Here is a 19,803-nt window from a genome sequence, read left to right on the forward strand (position 1 = left end):
GAGACCTCTGAGCCCCACGTCGGGCTCCCCAGCCCGGGGTCCTACACAGGGAAGACGAGCCCCCAGAGCATTTGGCTTTGAAGGCGGGCGGGCCTTCATTTCAGGAGTCCCAGGGCGCCGGGGGAAAGAGAGGCTTCACTCCTCAAGGGCTTAAAGGGCCCACACAAAATCTCACGCGCTCCAGGACACGGGGCAGAAGCGGTCATTTGATAGGAGCCTGGGCCAGACCTACCTGCAGGTCTTGGAAGGTCCCCGGGTGAGGCGGGAAGACTGGGGCTCATCCTGGCAGCAGCCATATTTGGGAGCTCCTTCCACTGAGGGAGGCTGATGCCGGCCTCCAGCTCCTTAGCGACAAGACCTGGCCTCGCCCGACAGCCTGCTGGGGCCAACGCTGGGACGCCTCAGGCCAAGCAACTAACTGGGCGAGGACACAGCCCCACCCACCAGCAGTCAGGCTGACCTAAGACGCCCTAAGCTCACAGAGGCCTCTGAACGAAGCCCTGCCCGCAAGAGGGCCCAGAACTCAGCTCCGCCCACAGTCCCAGAATCCCCTGCGCCAGGCTCCGCCCCGGGGAGCCTCTGGACCAGCCCCACCCACCTGGGGCGGACATAACGTGCAAGAAAACCACAACCCCACAGCCTGCGGACCCAGCCAGCTGACAGCAGGCCCGACCCTGCCCTGGGACCAGTTGGGCCCCAGCCCGGCCCACTAGCAGGCCAACACAAGCTTCAGGACACCCCAGACTCTGTACCCAACTGTGTCAGGAACTGCACCCTCACCTGTGAGCTGACACCAGCTCTGGGACCCCTGGGCCCTGCAGCCAGACTCCAGGATCCAGCTCTGCCTGCCAGTATCCGGCACTAGCCCCCCAGGACCTGGCTTCACCCACCAGTGGGGGGCAACAGCCTTAGAGTCTTCTGTACCCTGACTCCGCCCACCTGTGAGCCAGTACTAGCCCCGGGGTACCCTAGGGTTCTGTAGTCAGCCACCTCGAGACACAGCCTTGCCAACCATTGGCCGGCAGCCTCCACACAAGGCAGGGCCTGGCAACCAACTGGATCAGGGGCCAACCAAGCCTACAAGACCACCCACATAGCCCGCCACAACAGAAGGACCCATGCACCCCTCATAGGGAGAACCGCTAGAGCATATAGCTCGGGTAATGAGAGGGGAGTGTGCTGCTGGGACCCATAGGATGTCCCCAGGGTGGATGGTTTGTCCTATTTAGACCACCTCTCACTGCCTTCCATTCTTGGCTCTGCAGTACTCGCAATTCACCTGTTCTTCAGTTCTTCAGGGCTTCCATAACCTGCTCACCAGAAAACCACTGAACAACCGTACCTGAATGTGCCAGACTACACGGTAGGCATTTTGAATTCATAACACCTTGTTTAAGCCTCACAGGAACCCTTCACATGAGAACAAGAGGCCAAGAAAGGGCTCTGTGGACCCTAACGGGTTGGGGATGGCTTAATTATAGCTGAATTGAGCATTTATTAGAGTCAGACACTGTGATGAGTGCTTTACATACATTATTTCATTTAACCTAAATATTAACTACCTGGTATTATTGTCACCCCCATTTTACAGGTAAAAAAACTGAGGTCCAGAGAGGTGAAATCATATGCCTAATGGGTGTAATAGTGGGGACTCATGGCTACTCTTTCCAATTAAAAACAAAAACCTTTAAGCCAGTGAAAGGAATTTATAGGCTCATGTAGCAGGAAAATCTAAGGTAACAGCATCAGGCATGGCTGGATCTAGGCACTCGGTATCTGTCTTTCTCCATCTCTTGGTGTGCTTTCTTTTGTGATAGTTTTACTCCCAGGGGAATTCTCCCTCGTGGAGGTAAGATGGCCAAAAGCAGCTCTAGGTGTACCCCAAACCAACTCAGCACCCACCATTGAAATGCAAGTATCATTGGACCAACCTGGAGGGTTGTGTGGCCATCTAACCTGCTCTCTGTGGTCAGAAGGATTGGAAGGTACTATTGTCCGAACCAGGATTGCATGCCCACTTCTGAGGCTGGGAGGGGCTTAGGGTGTAGGAAAGGTACATTCTCACAAAGGAAGACCAAGAATCTGTTCTCAAACCCCACAGAGCAGAATGAGGCAGCCGAGCAGCAATAGCCCACCACACGGGGATGTGACCCAGAGCCTCCTCACTCAAAGCCTGCGTGTTAACCAGTTTGCTCCAGCCCCTCTGCTTCGATTGCCTCTTTCTAATTCCCTGGCCCTGGGCTGACCCCTCTTGGAGTTCCGTCCCTCAGCGCTCGGCGCTGAGCACTGGTACTTAACAGTCATGCCAAGCGGGTGATGGATGGCGGCTGCCGTGAAGGCTCTTCAAAGGGGATGGGCAGCTGCTGGCTTGGAAATAAGCCTTCTGTAGGGACGAAACGCAAATGCAAACACACACCGTGGGGCCTTTTGTGGATTCTCCCCTTTGGACCCCCTGCCTCTGTTTCCAATTAGCACCCCAGGCCTGTGGGCAAAGTAAAACATCCCAGAGGCTGCTCTGAGAGGCAGAAAATCTTAGCAGAAATGGAATCATGCAACTATCCTGCTAGCCAAATGATTGTCCGTCCCTTTCTGTTCTCAGAAGGTTAGCCCTGGAAGATACCCCAGGTGGTTTTCCATCCCACCTTCCCATCAAGCACATGAGGCCCAGAGAGGGTGAGGTATTATCCAAAGGTTGCACAGCCAGGGAGTGGTGGCAGAGCTAGGACACATGGATGGAAAGAGAATGATATTAACTGCACATCTACTATGTGCCAAGCCCACGCTGGGGGCTTCAGCCAAGTTTTAGCTGCCCGCTCAATCCACAGGGCAAAGCTTTAGGGACGAGCCCTCAACGTGTAAGGCAGGAAAGAGCCCGAGTCCCACACCAAGGCCCAGCTTTACAGTGCATGCTTGGTCGAATCACTTCTTCTTGTCTGGGACTCAGTTTCTCGATTTAGAAAACAGAATTGACGACCCCAAGGGTGATTCCATCTCAACATTCCACTGTGTGATAAAGGCCATCCTGGGGGTAAGGGGGACTCTCTGGGCACCTTTTTAGCCATGAGAGGGAAAGCTATGGCCACAAATTCTTATGTGAGTAGCTGTGACATTGAAGCAAGACAGCCTTGACTAAGAGGATAAAGTCCTAACTAGGAGCCATCCCTATCTCCCTCACCTCCAGGCCTGTGCCCATGCTGTCCCCTCCCTGGCTAACTCCTACTCATGCTTCCGTTTCTGCTAGGACATCACCCCCTCTTTCCTTGCACCACCCCCTAAATTAATTTCGGAGCCTCCCAAATGCATCCTAGGCCCCTCTACTCCCCATCAGAGCACTTTTCACTGGGTTGCAATCTGCCATCCACTTGTCTATCTCCCCCAGTAAATCATAAAATCATCAAGGACAGGACTGACTCTGGTCAAACTCTATCCCCGACACCCAGGACAGACTTGGCACACAAGAGGTACAGGTGAAGAGTGAACCCCAACTAAATTCGGGGTAATGGGGATCCCAAGAGTCCTGGGAAGATTATGCCCCAGAAGACCCCTCTGAGCAACACTCAGAAGTGATTTTTTTCCTCCCCTATTTACCGGGACTTTTGTCCCCCGTCTGCCTAGATTATCAGCGGTCATAGCAGTAACGACAATCACAGTGATCATATTTCTGGCCGTGAGACTAGAAAGGGGACTTGTCGCCTTATACCTGAGCCCCACAAGCCTCCCAACCCTGGCCGCAGCCGGGGTGATCCTTCCAAAAGGCAGATCAGGTCACATCCCTCCTGGGAGCCCAACCTTCCAAGCATTCTCCATCTCATTAAAAGCCCGAGTCCTTAAAATTCCCTACGAGGCTGTAGCAGGTTGGATTTCAAGCAAAGGCATGAAAAGCCACCCCGCACCCTGGCCAGAACAGCCTTTTATCACACAATCCAGAAGGTTCAGATGGAAGAATCTTTGGGGTCATCAATGCCATTTTCTAAAAGGAGAAACTGAGATGGGGTGAAGCATGCGCCCGGCGGGATCAACGCCGCTGGAAGGGGAGGGCAGGGAAGCCTGGGCAGAGGGATGAGTCAGGTGGAGAGGCAGGCCCAGGAGAGCCCCGGAGCCAGAAAGGCCCGTGGGAGTTAGCCCACATCGGGCGGAAGTGGCCCGGCCCTCACACCCCTACCGTTGTCAGTTACTGGACGTGGACAGCAAGGAAGGGCAAGGTGGCTCCCTGCAGCTGCGCCATCCCTGGGGCTGACAGCTGAGGGCCGCTGGCCAGTGACAACACCGCGACCACAAGCCCTTCCCCCAAGGAGAGTCCTAACAAAGTCCCCACCCAACCTGGCCCCCATGACTTCTCTGGCCTCAGTTCTCCTCCCCCGCCTCTGGCCACCCTGGCCTCCTCCTTCCTCAAACCCAACCTCACCTTCCCACCTCAGGGCCTTTGCTCTTGCTGGTCCGTCCACCTGGAGTGCTTTTCCCCCAGCTATTTCCATGGCTTGTCCCCTCACTGTCTTTAGGACTCTGTGCACATGTAACCTTACCAGAGCATCCTTCCTTGACCCCCTCAGTAAAAGAGCAGCCCCCCACTCCTCCCCTGCCCTCCTTCACTGCCTCTCTCTGACATACTGTATAATCCTTGTTTATGTGTTATTTTCTGTCTCCCTCCTCTTGAACCTAAGGCCCAGGGGACCTGTCTGATGCAGCACCCAGCTGAGAACCCAGTACATCGTAGGAACTCAATAAATACCTGGGGGCTGAATCAGCAAAGCTCCAGTCCTTCACTTGTAGCGGAAGAGCTCCTGGCTCTGAGCTGTTTAGAGCAGCCCTGTGCATTGGCCCTTAACAGGATGCCCGGCTTCAGCATCTTAGCGGTGCTTGTCGGTGCCATCGCTGTTTAATTCCCATTAGCCCCAATGTACAGAGGAGGCAGCCGTGAGACAGTGAAGCCACACGCCCAAGGTCACACACCAGGGAACAGCTGAGCCATTGCAGGAAGCGGAGACTGTCTGACATGGTGCGGGGCGGGGGGAGGGTGTGCTCATCGCAGCTGTTCCTCAGCTCAGGGGTCCTGCCGCCCCTTGGCTATTTCTCTTATTTCATGCTCAAGTCTGCAATTGCTCTCTGAGTATAATGGCGTTTATTAACTTCCCACTGAGCTCATTACAGAGCAGCCACCTTATCACCGACCACCTGCATTCGGAGCTGGGAGGGATCATTCCCAGCCTATAAATAGCCCAGTCTCCACCCCAACAGAGTCACAGACTCAGAGGCCACCAGCTTCGCCCAGAAGTTCAAGTCTAAGGACAAGGAGCTGGCCCTTCCTCTGCCCCCCACCCTCACCACCACTCTGGGGCCATAAGTCAAGCAAGAATCCGTCTGAGTCTCCCAAATCTCTCTGTTCCGTCGGCCATCCCTGTGCCGGCCCCACATTTATCTTGACACTGTGACAAATTCACTGCCACGTGGATGTCATCCTCAGCACAGCCCAAGAGTGCCCTTGTTGGAACTTCCTCTGATGACATGGCAAACTCTCAGACGTGAGCTTCGCCATGGACTCTCTCTGTGCTCCTGGGTGAGCTGGCCAACTTCTCCAAGTCTCAGTTTTCCCATCTCTCTAATGGACATAATCACGCCCTCTACGAACGCTTGTGTGCAATGTAAATGCAGTGACGAATGCTCTGAGCCCAGAACAGGATTGTGAGCTCAGTCACTCAGGCCTGACTTCTCCACTATGCACAGAAGGCGGAGTGTTTAGGGACCATGATATTTTAGGGGCCCATGAAAATGTTTAACTTTTTTTAAAAGACAAACTGTAATATAATCCAGCCTGAATAATGTTCCTTCTCGTACCAACAGTCGTAAAATATAATTTTTATTATTTTTTTAATGGAGGAAGGGGCCCACAAAGGCAAAAGTGCGTAGAGCCCAGGAACGCTGTGATGCAGTCCTGCAGCCATATGTGTTTGGGGAGCTGGAGGTCAGGTCTGGTCACAGGCTGGGACCCCAAGGGGGCACTTGATCAGTTTGACCTGTACTTGATTAGCTTGACTTGAACTCTGGTAACTTGATGAACCACAAGTTTTGACAATCAAGCAATCAGTCCGCAGTCTAGCTCTTTTCTAACAAAACCCATTCCTTTATTCTTGCAATAAATATTTATGGACCACCTCCTCTGAGCTAGGCATGGTCTGGGTTCAAATAACGGTGTGGGTACTTGCTAGCTGTGTGAACTTGGGAACATGACTTTACCTCTGTGTGCTGTCAATAAAATGGGAGGAACTGGGTTGTCAGAATTCAGACAGTTAATCCAGGGAAAGTTTTCAGAAGATGGTCCAGTGCATAACAATCACTTCATGATGTTAGCCCAAGGTACCACTACAGACGTGGTCTCTGCCCTGAAGGAGCCTGCGAAACACAATAAATGAACAAGCACGTTAATAAAGCCTTTGGCCTCGGTGGTTATTAATGCTGGGAAGGGAATAAGAGAGTGGCGTTAGAGCAACCCCCCTGGATGACCTTCAAAGGCCACAGTCAGCCCAAGGAGGCCAGGTGGATAAACACCCAACCTTTCTCTCCTCCCATCCCCTCATCTCCTGCCAGTCTCTTCATTGGCTGAACCCAGCCAGGGCCACAGGGCGTGGGTACATGTCGATGTGTCCAATCAGGTCAGCTTCCTGGGCTCAGGGCAGGATGGTGAAGGATGGAGCTCAGTCTGGAGGGTCAAGCAGGATACATCCCACATAGAGCCCTCCACCCCCTAGGCTGAAATCATTCATTAGCTCTTCTTTGCCCACAAGTTAAGCTCCAAGCTCCCCAGGATACCCCCGGCCCCTCACTCCCTACACCTGTCCCCACCCCACCCCTGCTCCAATACCCACTCCCATCTCACCCTCAAGCCCTAAGCCACATCTCATGGTTCCCAAAAAAGTGTCAGGTCATTTCACATCTCTAAACCTTTATCCGGGCTGTTCCCACCCCCTGGAATGCCCTCCCCACACCCACACCTGGGCAACAGGACAGTGAGACAGTGCAGAGCCTGGAAACCTGGGTTCCAGTTCTGTTTCTGCCACTTCCTAGCTGCATGACCTGGGGGAAGCCAATTCGTCTGGCTGAACCTCAGTGTTTCACCTATAAAATGGGAAGAACGATAGTCCACTTCATGAAGCTGCTGTGAGGTTCAGATGAAATAATACTTACAAAGTGCTTGGCAGGAGGTCACTCAATGAGTCATACTAGAGGAAATTTTTAAGAAGCAAATGGTTTACAGAGCCATTCCTGACCATCTGTCCCTTGAGGTATCAGGGCCCCACTTTTCTGTGACCATCACTGGACCTTGTGTGGACAGCTCTTGGGGGCCCTGGAATGCTTTTCTCTGCATCTCCATCAATGCCCTGTGAGCTCCAGGGGAGAAGGATCTGAGAGCATTTCTATATGTGTCCTCAGCATACAGTGCATAGTAGACACTCAGTGAATATGGAATGAATGAATGAATGAATGAACAAATATTCAAACCAGTGAACCAATCTGCCCGCCCCTCCACCTGAATAAAGCTTGAACGACTTTAATCCCAGTCTGGACTACTAAACAAGGCACAGGGTGCCCTCTCGAGGAAGCCCAGGCCAAGGTCATGGCAGGGGGAGGGGGTAATAAGGGAAGCACCAGGGCCGGGAGGGGGCTGCAGGCCCCAGCTCATTGGAAATGCAGAAAGAATCCCAGCGGTGACCGCCTTCTCTGGCAGGGAGCGCGCGGGAAAAGACAAGAAAAATGAAGCCGCCACAATCTCATTTTCTGAGGCCTGCAAGTCAGCCAGGAAATAGCTATTATTCCATCGCACTGTCGGTATTAAGTTATTTCCTTCACTAAATACAGGAATGTTCATGAATATCTATTGAGTCCCAGGTACAGACACCTCCTGGCTCTGAGGCTCAGTCACTCTGCCTTTACATTCCTCCAACAACACCCCTCAATCTTGCTCTGAAGTGAAAGACAATAGTATTTTAAATTGGTTAATAAATCTCAGGATTGATGCTCCTTGAAGGCCCAGGAACTTCGTCTCTATTACTTGAATAAAAGGGATCACATTTTAACCACTGCTGGGCTAGGAATTTGGGAGAGTGACCCGAGCCAGCTGCTCCTTCCTCTTCCTGGGGAGGGGAGGGATGGAGGTTTCAGGACCCTGCGTCCGACGGAGCCCTTTTGACGGCCAGGAAATACTTATTTTCTGGCTAATTCAGGCCAGTTGAACATCTTGGGCCACTTTGGTTTTGATGGCTTCATGTTTGGCTAGTTCCCCTGGATTCAAACAAAGAGACTCGGAAGCAAAGCTCCAGGGAGAATGTGGGTGTCTGGCATCCTTTTAAAAAGCACCTGGATGCAGATAAGGAAGGTGGGGGAGCAGAGCATAAATAATACTGCTTGGAACATAATTCCAGGTGTCGATTTTTACACCACCTTCCTCATGAGCACAGGTGACCTTGGGCGTCCCCGTTGAAGTGGAGAAAGCTTTGAAAAGCCCAGACGATGGAGAACGTGAAGTAGGACTAAAATGTCTCCTGTTTATAGAGTTTCTTGCCACCTGCTTTATGTCCTTTTCCTAATCCATCCTCACAGCCACCTTAGAAGGTGCAAAGTCCAGACATTGTCCACAGGCAAGAAAATCCACAGGGCAGAATCATCCCTGTGTACCCAGCACCCAACACACAGTCTGGCCCCAGAGTAGCAGCTCAGAAAATAGTGGGAAGATGGGCTGTTGTACAACATCCCTAATCTACAGATGTGCAAACTGAGGCTCAGAGCAGGCAAATGGCTTGCTGAGCATCTCACAGTGAGCTGGCCTGTCAATGATTCAGCTAAGGCAGTCTGTATACCCACTATGCCCAGGGACTAAGCTGGGTACCAAAGATACAGGCCTGAACAAAAAAGATGCTTTGATGGAGCTCACCATCTCGGAGTGGGGGAGGCAGAGAGCGCTTGAGTGACTAAAGAGAGAACCAGGACAACTTCAGGTATACAGTAAGTCCCCTACATACGAACAAGTCCCATTCCGAGAGCATGTTCGTAAGTCCAATTTGTTCGTTAAGTCCAACAAAGTTAGCCTGGGTACCCAACTTACACAATCAGCTATATAGTACTGTACCATAATAGGTTTATAATACTTTTCACACAAACAATACATAAAAACACACAAAAAAATAAAGAAAATATTTTTAATCTTACAGTACAGTACCTTGAAAAGTACAGTAGTACAGTACAAGAGCTGGCATACAGGGGCTGGCATCGAGTGACCAGGCAAGAGGAGTGAGTTACTGACTGGAGGAGGGAGAGGAGGTGGGAGATGGTAGAGCTGAAGGATCGTCAGCAATAAGAGATGCAGGGCAAGCTGCAATTTCACTTATGCCTGACGTCAATGGAACGCATGTTTGCATCTTTGGAAATTCACAACTTGAAGGTTCATATGTAGGGGACTTACTGTACCTAACTGCTGAGAAGGAAATGAAACAGGGTGATGGGGTCCACAGGGCTGGGAGTGGTGGGCTGTGGGAGTGGGGCAGTTCCTAGCCCTATCTGCAGACTCTGGAAAGCAAGGGAGAGGAAGCGTATCTCTGAGACCCAGAGAGGTCTTCAGGGGCAGAAATTATACCTGATTTGAGACCCCAGCACCCACACAAGACCTGGCTCACAGCCAACGCTCAGTGTGGGGGCGAGATGGGTGAGTGGAGGGTTTCCACTGTTATTAACAATGCTCTGCTCATCCTTTTCTGCACCCCCTTATCAGAACTTCCCTCCAAACCCCACTCTGGGTGATCATCTCCTGTCAACAGGCATCATGCCCTAACCGGGTCACACACATCCCAGGCCTCCCTTCTGCCCTCGGTCTCACTCTCAAAACTGTCCCCATACAGCAGCCAGAAGGATGCTTTAAAAACACCCGGTGATACGTCACTCTGCTGCCTGAAAACTTTCAAGGCTCCTGCTGCCCTAAGAGCCAGGTTGGAGGTCCTGCCAGAGGGGTCACTGCTTCCACGTCAGCCTCACTTTACACTGCCTCTGTCCTCACCCGCTACCAGCCATCGTGACTGAGGCCTCACCCCCAGCTCCTCCCTCACGCTCATGGCTTTGCACATACCTCCTCTTAGATGGCTTCTCCACTTCCCATCACCTTGTTCAGCACCTCCTTCACCCTGTGAGCTGCTGCTCAAACATGAAAACCCACATCAAGAGTGACCTCCTCCAGGAAGCCTTCCTTGATCTCCAAGGAGTGTTTGGTGCCTCTTCGGGGCTCCCCCCACTGCCTTAGCTTCACGCATTGCAGCACTTACACTGGGTCATAATCGTCTGTATCACTGGGTCATAATCGTCTGTATCTATCTCTGTTTCTTGCCCTCAGAATGTGAAATGAAAACATCTCATATTCACTTCTTATCCCAGCATCCTACAGAGGACCCAGCATAGAGATGCCAGTAATAATTGTAAGTGAAACTCACTATTTCTGCTCATCCATTATGGCAGATGGTTTTCAAAAAGGCCCCAATTCTCTGCCCTACCTGAATCCACACCCTTTGCAATGTGACTTTGAAACTCTTCCCATCAGAGGATGAAACTTCTCCCCTCCAGAGTCTGGACTGGCCATGTGATTCGCTTCGGCCAATAAAATGTGGTGGAAGTAACACCATGCCAGTTCTGAGCTTGGGCCTTAAGAAGCACTGGAGCTCCCACTCTCCCTCCTTAGAACCCTGCCAGCCCCCAGGCAAGCAAGTCCAAGCTAGCCTGCTGGAGGGCACAAGACATGTGGCCCACTCACCTCCATCACCCCAGCCAACAGCCAGTTAACCGTAGAACTTGAGAGTGAGGCCATCCTAGACCAGCCAGCCTCCAGCCACCTCACCAGCTTCCGTGAGAAAGCCCAGCTGGGCAAAAAAAAAAAAAAAGGGGGAAAGAAAAATAAGAAAACAAGAAAGAAAGAAAGAAAAAAAAAGTGTATTGGCATATGTTCCTGAGACTGTGTTGCTGTTTATTACACAGCATCATTATGGCAGTGGATGACGATACACTCGTTGAACAGCTCTGAGATGCTTAGCACTGGGTGTAACACACCACCAGTCCAGATCACTCCTGGAAACTATCTCCCAACCCAAGGACTCAAAATATCAGGGTCTCTTCAAGACAGATCAAAGCACAAATCCCACAGCTGTCGCTGGTGGAGCAGGTGGAAAGTGACCCCCAGCTGACCAAGTGACCTGTCGTCACAGGTGGGTCAGAGAAGCCAAGCCCCAAGGCACTTCCAGAAAACTCAGAGTGTGGCAAAGGCCCCAACCAGAATGCTGAACTCCATCTGGGGAATAAAGCCAGACACATCACTCTTTTGGACAAGCAATTTTTTTTTTCATAATTGACAATTCTTGGCATATCCTCCCCTTCTCCACGCACAGCCTTCTTTTCATGTCACTCATGCACGTACCAGACACTCCGAGGTGACTTCCCTTAAAAAGAGAACGCCAGAGAGACCTCTGGCTCCCTATCCTTAAATATTCCACTTGTTATAAATTCCCCGAGGAGTCTTCTCAGCTCCAAATATCAGGGGAACAGAAAGAGTGAGAAAGGGGGAAAAAAAACACATTCTCAGAACAGTTCTTTGTACTTGAGATTCTTTGGTTTGTATTAAAATATTCTCATCTCCCCAGAATTTATGAGCACTCCTGGCACTAAGAGGGTTCGCTTTGTCCCTGATCCTGTGTTCTAGAAATAAAACTAACAGTGTCAGAGTGGACATCTCTGGGAGGGAGGGGGAAATGGGCCAGACCCTTCCAGAGCATCTGAGTTGAGTGGTCAGGAAAAGGCAGACTCATTTCCCGACCCCTCTTATCAGGGAGGAGACTCAGCAGTAGGCACCTCCCCATCCGTGATCTCATTTGATTTTCCCAACAGTCCTACCAGGCTACTATCATAATCATTATCATGCCCCTCTCTCAGAGGAAACAGTGAGACTCTTAGGAATAAAATATCTTCTCAAGAGCTGGAGCTGGTCAAATATGGGCCTCGAATTTAAATCCAGATGTGACTGACACCCAAATGCTCCTACCAGCCAACCATACCATCTGGAGGAGGAGTGATCAAGGGAGGCTGCCTGGAAGAGGCAGGACTTAAATTGAGTCTCAGAGCTGCTAGAGTCCCAGCTAGCTGTGTTTTCTGGTGGCAGAGATGCAGCTGTCCTCATACACTCAGTCTCTATAACACCTTGAAGGGAGCATGATCCCTAATTTATTCAACATCATTTTTTAAAATACATGGATCTGATATTTCCTCCTTTACATAAAAATCTCTGCTTCCCCCACCCTTGTGCCAGCTAAGCAAAATTTAATGTCCTGAGCGTGGCATTCAAGGTTCTTAGTAATTTGCCCCAACCTACCTTTTCAGCTTTCCACCTCATTATTACCACACACATACACACACATACACACACACACACACACACACACGTAGGTATACCCTCAAAGATATCCCATGTGTTAGTCAAACAACACTTCCCCTCTGGACACAGACTCCCTCCCCTACATCTCTTGTGGTATTCCCACTGCCTGCAATGCCTTTCTCTGCCTAGTGAACTCCTAGGCATCCCTCAGAGCCCGAGTCAAATGCCCCACCGGCAGGGAAGCTTTTGCTTTGCCCCTTCATGTACAGTTATTTGTACATGCCTCTGATAAGAACCAGCACAGAACTAATTGGCCCATAGTGTGACATCTGTCCCCCTTACAATGAGTTTTGCAGGTAGGGGCTCAGGTACTATATTTCTCTGAATCCCCACAGCTTTAGCACGGGGCCTGGCCTTTCATCTAGGGGTCAATAACCACAGATGCTGACAGATGAATAAATGAATGAGTGAGTGAATGAATGAATGAATGAGTGTATTTTAGGCTTTCAGGAGTTGCCTACTGGGTGAATGTAAGCCTCTGCCGCACACACGCAATAGAGAAGTCTGCCTCAGCACCTTTGATGGGGTGCACGGGACATCACTCTTCTCACCTAGAACTGCTTGTTTGGGGGGAAATTAAAAGAACAAAAATAAGGCCTGGCAGGCGGTCTGACATCCCCCCACACACACACGGCCCCACTGGAGGGAAATAGACTGAGCAGGTCCCAGTGTCTGGCTCTGCCTCTCCCTCACCCCAAGTTCCAGATCAATCTTTTTCTGACAGGTGGCCTATCTCACCTAACATCCTCCCTGAGAGGAGGAGTAGGGGGTTTTCAGACCCACAGCCCAGTCGAGGAGCTGAGACTGGAGACAGAGCTGATAAAACGGTGAAATGGCATCAAACGCGGGGCACGTGGCTTTCATCCCAGATATCCAGATCTGGGGAGCGGATGGAGGAGTCCTCATTTCTCACACTGGCCAATTTCCATGGTGCAAATATTCCCATCACAACTAATTTCAAGCCGATGGTTTAACAAGTGGCTTAGAAAACTCCTGAATAATTAACAATCGGCTCTTGTGAACTGGTGTGAGCCAGCTCCAGCACCTCAGAGCCGTCTATTATTATTGTTTATATTATTATTACTATTCATCCAAGCAGCATTATTTTTGGCTTTTTCCTTTCATAAATCTACATAAGATTTCACTCCAACACTGGAATCTGCAGGCTAAATATAGTCTGAAAGTCAACAAAGCAAATGATCTGGTAAGGTCTCCAGCTCTAAATAACATCCCAGGAGTTCAACATCCAAGTCCTCCCCCTTGGAGACAATTCCCCAGATTACCTCCAAGGCACAGAATCCCACCCCATGCCCTTTCCACTCATAGCACTACAATGGGCAAATCAGAATATGCACCCCCAAAGAGGTGCTGTGTGGCTTCAGACAAATCACCCGACCTCTCTGAGCTTCAGTTTCCTCATCTGGCTCACAGAGACGCTATGAGGTGTTAATGAGATAATGTATATGGAACATATTTGAAATGCCCATCACAGAGGAATGCCCAATAAAACATAGGTATTATTAAGAATGTTCATAATAATACAAGCACCAGGTCGTTGGCCCCTGCCCATCTGCAAAGGGTCTTGGGGGGCTCCTGGGTCCCCGACAAGTTGTGCAAGGAGCATGGCAGAGTTGGATCCTTGGAGCTGAACCTCCCCATCTGCTCCCTCCACCACCACCTCACTTCTACTCCTGTTCCAGGACTAATTTATTTATTTCCTTCTGAATCCTCAGAGTCTAGCAAGTTGTGGAGTGGTTGGATGGATTTTTTAATTAATTGACAGGGAATCAATGAAGAAGTGATCATTTTGGCTCTGGCTGGGTGGGGCGCCATCTCGGCCGTGGGAAACAAATGGATGGCTTCGGGCAGCATGGTGGTGGGCAGGAGGGGTGGGGGGGTCGGGGGGGAGGGAAACTTTATTGAGCTGTGGTCGGGTTGTGGGTACTAAGACCCAGGAGGCCCAGTACCTGCCACAAGACGCAGGATGGAGAAGTGAAAGGAGGTCAACCTGCACACCTAGAGTCCAGGAGATCCGAGTTCAGGCCCTGACACCACCACTTACCAGCTGTGTGGCCTTGGACAAGTCATGGCACCTCCCTGAGCCTCAGCTGCCCCAGAGGGTGGTTGCGAGGATTTGATTCTGACACATGCTGCCACACAGATGAGCCTTGAAGGCATTCTGCTAAGTGAAATAAGGCAGACACAGAAGGACAGGGAGGATGGAATGGAGGGTTACTGATTAGTGGTTACAGAATTTCTGTTTGGGATGATGAAAAGAAACTGGAAATAGAGAGCAGTGATGGTTACACAACTTCGTGAATGTACTTAATGCTATTAAACTGTACACCTAAAAATGGTTAAAATGGGAAATTTTATATTATGTATATTTTACCACAATACAGGTAAAGGATAAAAATAAGGCATGCCATGTGCTTGCACTGCCTGGCTTCTAGAAAATGCTCACTAAATATACATTATTATTATTAATACTATTATTATTTTTAAATTACTGGGCTGAAGCGACATGTTCACAGATGTAGCAGAATGCAAAAAATGACCAAAAATCCTTCCCATCCTAAATGCACACCCTTTATAAAGGGACTTTGCAGTTCCCATCAAGAACTGGGGTCTATTTCACCACCCCTTAAATCTGGGCTTGCTTTGGCCAGTGCTAGCTTCCCATGGCTGCTGTAAGTGTGTAAATTATCACAAATTTAGTGGCTTTAAATAATGCATGTTTATTCTCTTACATTTCTGGGGGGTCAGACGTCTAAAGTGAGCCTTAAGGGCTAATGTCGAGGTGTCAGCAAGGCTGCTTCCTTCTGGAGGTCCTAATGGGATAATCCACCTTCTTCCTTTTTTCAGCTTCTGGTGGCCACCGGCATTCCTTGGCTTGTGGCCCCTTCCTCCATCTTCAAAGTCCATTGTTCTAATCTCTGTTTCCATCATCACATCACCTTCCTCCCTTCTGTAGTTCCCTCTGCTTCCTTCTTATAAAGACCCTTGTGATGACGTTGGGCCCAGTCCATAATTGAGGATCACCTCCCATCTCAAGATCCTTAATCCCATCTGCCAAGTCCCTTTGCCATATAAGGTAATATAGTCACAGGTTCCAGAGAGTAGGACCTGGACATCTGAGGAGCGGGGTAGGGGGCATCATTCAGTCCACCACAGCCAGTGAGACTTCAGTAAATATGACACAAGTAGAAGTTTAAAGAGCGCTTGTGCCATAGGACTGCCCTCTGTTGCTATACCGGGAACGCTTCACCACCTAGAGTGCAAGCCCAAGCTAGCCTTCTGGGAAATGAGAGACACATGGCCCAGGCACCCCAGCCAACAGCAAGCCAAACCCCAATGTTGGAGCAGTCCTGCTGACCAGCAATCAATGGATGACTCTTGTGTGAGCTCAGTTAGCACCAGCCAAAGAACTTTCCAGCTGAGCCCAATTCAAATGACCAGCCCACAGAATCCTGAGCTAATTACATTGTTCTTGGTTTAAGCCATTGGGTTTCATGTAATTTGTTACACAGCACAAGCTAACTTAATCAACAGACAACCATTGAGAAGGTGAGGGGAGAAAACATTTATTAAACACATACTATATACAAAGCATATTCCTCATACAATCTCATTGAAGCCCCACAGATTCCTCACAGGTAAATATTAATTGTATCCATATTACAGATGAAGAAACTGAAGCTCAGACATGGGAAGCAATTGGCTTAAGACCGCATGACTAGGACTTTGCAGAACCAGGTGTCACACTCTGACCGGTCTGACCCCAAAGCCACCGGTCTTCCAACAGCCCCACTCTGCTCTAAAACCATGCTGAGTCAGCACATGTATCCGTGGCTGGCTCCCTCTTCCCTGATCACCTTTCCAACGGACTCTTACCACATGCCCCCACATCACCCACCCCAGCCACCCCACCATTCATTCGGCAATTATTTGTTGAGGCAGGAGAGCACAGCAGTTAAGCATTCAGACTCTGGCATCAAAGTCAAATTCCAGCTCTGTCTCTTCTCAGCTGTGTGACCTAGGACAAGTTAATTCACCTCTCTGAGCCTCGGCTTTCTCATCAATAATATGGGGAACACAGTAACGTCTACTTTACTGAATGCTTTCCAGATGAAATGAGGAAAGGCATGGAAACCACTTATCACAGTGCTGGGCATGTAGTACATGCTCAGGAAATGCTACCCATTATAACAACTGCCATTACTCCTGAGAGCGTGCCACAGACCAGGCACTTGAAGTGGTCCCTTGGAAGACCACGAAGATGTCAATCTCTACCGAACAGGGGCAGGGCCTCCTACTGACTAAACTGGATAGTACTGAACCATTTCAGAACTTGCTTCCTCCACCTGCTGCTTTTTCTGGACAAAGGGGAGACATCACAAAGCAATAGAAAAAAAAAGCCAATCCGTACTCAGGATGCCAGGGTCCCAGCTCTGCCCCCAACACACTCTAAGACCCTTACCTTGTCTGGTCCTCAGTTTTCCCATCTGTATCATGAAGGAATGAACTTCCAAACTGTTTCATCTCTTTCTGCCATTCTGTCATCTTAGGATAGCAAGCTGTTCATCCTGCTTCCGCCTAATCTGACATCAGAACAAGCCTCCCAAAAAATACATTGGATGCCAAGCAGGTTTTGATAATCTGAAGAATTCTGTTTTTTATTGATGATGTCCACCCGCCTCCTTCTGCAACCCAGGAAATCTACATTAGGGGCTGGATTCAAAAAGAGGAAAAAAAAAACAAAAAGAAAGAAAGAGGGCTGTCTTTGAAGTGAATGACATGAATTATTTCGACCTAACTTACTAATTAAGACCTCATTAGCAGCCCAAATTTGTGATAGATCAGCAGAGGACTTGGCACAATGGTTTAATTTAATGATTTCTTGCATTACTTTGTTAATCATCTTTAGTCTGATTTAATTTATGCCAATGTGACTGTCCTAATTTCTAATTAAGGCATTGATGGCGGGGACGGCCGCCATAGCATAAGGATCTCAATCAAGGCTGATACAAAAGCAGATATTCGTTTTTAAGGCCTGTGAGGTGGCAATTTGCTAAGCCTTCTGCTTATTGTTTTATTCCCCCCACACACAAAGGTTGGGGAGGGTCTGGTCTTCGCCTGGGGCAGATGGTTTCTCACTAATCACAGACCTTTACAGTCATTGATTTTTTTAAGGCTCTGAAAAAGACCTTGGAGATTAACCAGACTAACCTCCTCATTTCACACATGAGGCAACAGGGGCCAGAGAGGGTGAGGGGCTCACCCAAGGTCACACAGCAAGTTAGCAAGATGGAGGGAGGAGACCCCAGGCAAGCGCTGTCCTCCGCGGCCACCGTTTGGCAGTCCCCAGGTGGCAGTGGCGGTTTCTACAGCAGTTGCAACTGACTGGGATTTGGGTCAGTGACTTGAAGTTGGCATAATAATTCCAATAACACCCAGCCCTTGAAGACCAGACTCTGAGCCTGAAATCTGATGCACATTTTTCTTAAATCCACAAACAAACCCTACATGTGGGCATTATAACACCTGCCCTCCCATTTTACAGAGGCTCAGAGAGGTAGAATGCCTTCCCAGGGCCCCACAGCAAAGAAGTGGGATTTGGACCTGGGTCTGCCTGATTCCCAAGTCCATGCTACTATCACTGCTCTGGGCTGCCTCCCCAGGTCACCGCTGGGTATCCACAGTAATTTGTATCAATATTACAGCTAATGTGTACTTAGGGCTCACAACGCGTCAAGAGCTGTGCTAAGCCCCTCACGTCCCATTTGATCCTCACAACACCGTATGAAGAAGGCATCATTCTTATGACCAATTATACATAGAGAAGCCAAGGATCAGAGAGGTTACATGAGTTGCCCAAGGACGCACAGCAAGATGGCAGTGCTCAAGGCTGAACCATCCCCAACTGCCTCTATCTAACTCTAAAACTCCCTATATCCCACCTCTGTCCTGAGCATTTCTGAGCGTGACTGAGCCGGAATGTCTGGGCTTTGCCTACCCAGGGCACTAGAATATGCCTTTCTTGATGACAAAGGCAGCCTGAGCCATGGGAGAGCCAATAGCCAAGCCAAGAGTCAGGATGAACATGTTTCTCTCCTAGTTCTGCCACCAATTTGCAAACCCTGTCTCCTCTCCGGCCTCAGTTTCCCGCTCTGCAAAATGAGGTCTGGAAAAGCCGTCCTCCAACATGGCTGCGCATTGGAATCACCAGAGGCCACCCCACCAAAAAAAACTCATGTCGACACCCCAGCCCAGACCTGATGAATCAGAATCCCTGGGGACAAGGTCCAGGACTCTGGATGGCGACCAGAATCCTTGGTGATTCCAATACACCTAACATTTGAGAACCACCAGCCTAAGTGATGCCTACTGGTCCCTCGAGTCTTGACTTGGCTACTCAAGCTGTTCCTTCCCATACCCTCTTCCTCAGCACGGGAAATGGTACCCAGATGCTCGGATCACACACTGGAAGCATCCTTGGCTCCTCTCTCCCTGTCTCCCCATCTCTAATGCATCAGCGTATCCTGTCAGCTCGACCTCCACGTACATCCCGAACCGTGGACTTCTCTCCCTCCCGCATCCCGCCCTTAACGACTGCACCTGCCGACCCCGTTTCTCCCCAGCCATCTGAGCCCCCTGCAGTGCATTATCCTCCCAGCACCCTAGTGACCTTGGCAAAATATAAACCTGACCATCTCCCTCTCCTGAGTCTAACAGTCCAGTGGCGTCCCCGTCGCACCCAGAATTAGACCCAAACTCCTTTTCTTGATCTGTAAGGCCCTTCATGATCTGGTGCCCCAGCTCTCACTTTTCTCCTAGCACACTCTGCTCCTGCCCCATCGGCACTCACTCTGTTCTTTAAACAAGACAAGCTCACTCTAAACTCGGGGTCTTTGCACCTGCTCTTCCCTCTGCCTGGAAGTCCATGCCCTTGGCTCTGTTACTGGCTATCTCCTTCTCACCATTCTCCCTGACTTTTCCATGTAAAGGAACCCTGCCCACGGCATTCCCCACCCCGGCAGCCTGCATTATTCCCTTCATAGCCCATATCGCTATTTGAAATGATCTCATTTTTCTTTTGTCCATTGTCTCCCCGTGATGTTGTGATACAATAAGAAATATATATTTGGTCTTTGTTCCAAGTTCCTGGCACAGAGCTCCTAAAACCCTTGGAATTTCCTGAGTGACAAGGGTGAGAGGAATATCTTTTGTTATTCATAATAAGTCCTTTTCAACTCTAGTGAGTTTATGTTAATGAGGTGACTTTGGGACAACCCCTAAGGATGGGGGCTGGTTGCCAAGGGAACCAACCATGTGATTAGAGGGTTGGAACT

General features: G+C 49.9%; 1 long non-coding RNA gene across 1 annotated transcript in view; it reads right to left on the reverse strand.

The window, feature by feature from the left end:
• The window catches only part of LOC125961236 (uncharacterized), a 250,840-nt gene that overhangs the window by 188,435 nt on the left and 42,602 nt on the right, over positions 1 to 19,803 (reverse strand). The window contains exon 2 of the long non-coding RNA XR_007471665.1: positions 233 to 6,387. This is a non-coding gene — a long non-coding RNA (uncharacterized LOC125961236). The remainder of the gene's footprint in view (positions 1 to 232; positions 6,388 to 19,803) is intronic.

The sequence above is a fragment of the Orcinus orca genome, chromosome 15 (assembly GCF_937001465.1).
Source record: "Orcinus orca chromosome 15, mOrcOrc1.1, whole genome shotgun sequence".
NCBI lineage: Eukaryota > Metazoa > Chordata > Mammalia > Artiodactyla > Delphinidae > Orcinus > Orcinus orca.